The following is a 1,165-nucleotide window of genomic DNA, read 5'->3' on the forward strand; positions in this document are numbered from 1 at the left end:
AAAAAACAATTAAAAAACAGGAGGACAGCTTAAGGGAGCTGTGGGACAATGTGAAACGTAACAATATTAGAATAGTAGGTGTGCCAGATGAGACAGAAAGGGAGAAAGGAATAGAGAAGGTGTTTGAAGAAATAATGGTAGAAAACTTCCCTACCTGGAAAAGGAAAAAAGTCACACAAGTTCAGAAGGCACAGAGAACTCCAAACAAGAAGAACCCAAACAGACCCATGCCCAGACACATCATAATTAAAATGTCAAAAATTAAAGACAGCCGTAACTGGTTTGGCTCAGTGGCTAGAACGTTGGCCTGTGGATTGAGGGGTCCCTGGTTCGATTCCGGTCAAGAGCATGTACCTTGGTTGTGGGCACATCCCCAGTAGGGGGTGTGCAGGAGGCAGCTGATCGATGTTTCTCTCTCATTGATGTTTCTAACTCTCTTGACACCTGATTTCTCATCAGAAACTCTACAGGCCAGAAGGGAATGGCATGAAGTACTCAAGGTAAAGGAAAGCAAGGATCTGAGACCAAGATTACTATATCCAGCAAGGCTATCATTCAAAATAGATGGTCAAATAAAGAACTTCCCAGACAAAAAAAGGCTAAAGGAGTTAATCACCATCAAGCCAGCATTACAAGAAATGCTAAAGGGATTGCTGTAAGGGATTGCTGAGAAGAAGAAACAGAGAGAAACCTACCCATACAGAATTAAAATGGCTATAAGTAACTCTCAATAATAACCCTAAATGTAAATGGATTAAATGCTCCAATCAAAAGGTGTGGGGTAGCTGAATGGATGTAAAAACATGACCCAACTACATGCTGTCTACAAGAGACCCACCTCAAAACAAAAGACACACAAAGGATGAAAGTGAAGGGATGAAAAAAATTTTCCAAGCAAATGGAAAAGAAAAAAAAAAAGCTGGAGTAGCAATACTACTCATATCCAACAAAATAGACTTTAAAAGCATCATGCTAAGTGAAATAAGCCAGCTGGAGAAAGATAAATATCATATGATCTCACTCATTTGTGGAATATAATGAACAACATAAACTGATGAACAAAAATAGAGCCAGAGGGGGGAAAATAATATATACTAGAATATAATAGAAGTAATCCTGCTATTTGCAGATTTTTAATATTTCCTACAACTTTTGTGATATTATA

The sequence above is a fragment of the Myotis brandtii genome, unplaced genomic scaffold, assembly GCF_000412655.1.
Source record: "Myotis brandtii unplaced genomic scaffold, ASM41265v1 scaffold236, whole genome shotgun sequence".
Taxonomy (NCBI): domain Eukaryota; kingdom Metazoa; phylum Chordata; class Mammalia; order Chiroptera; family Vespertilionidae; genus Myotis; species Myotis brandtii.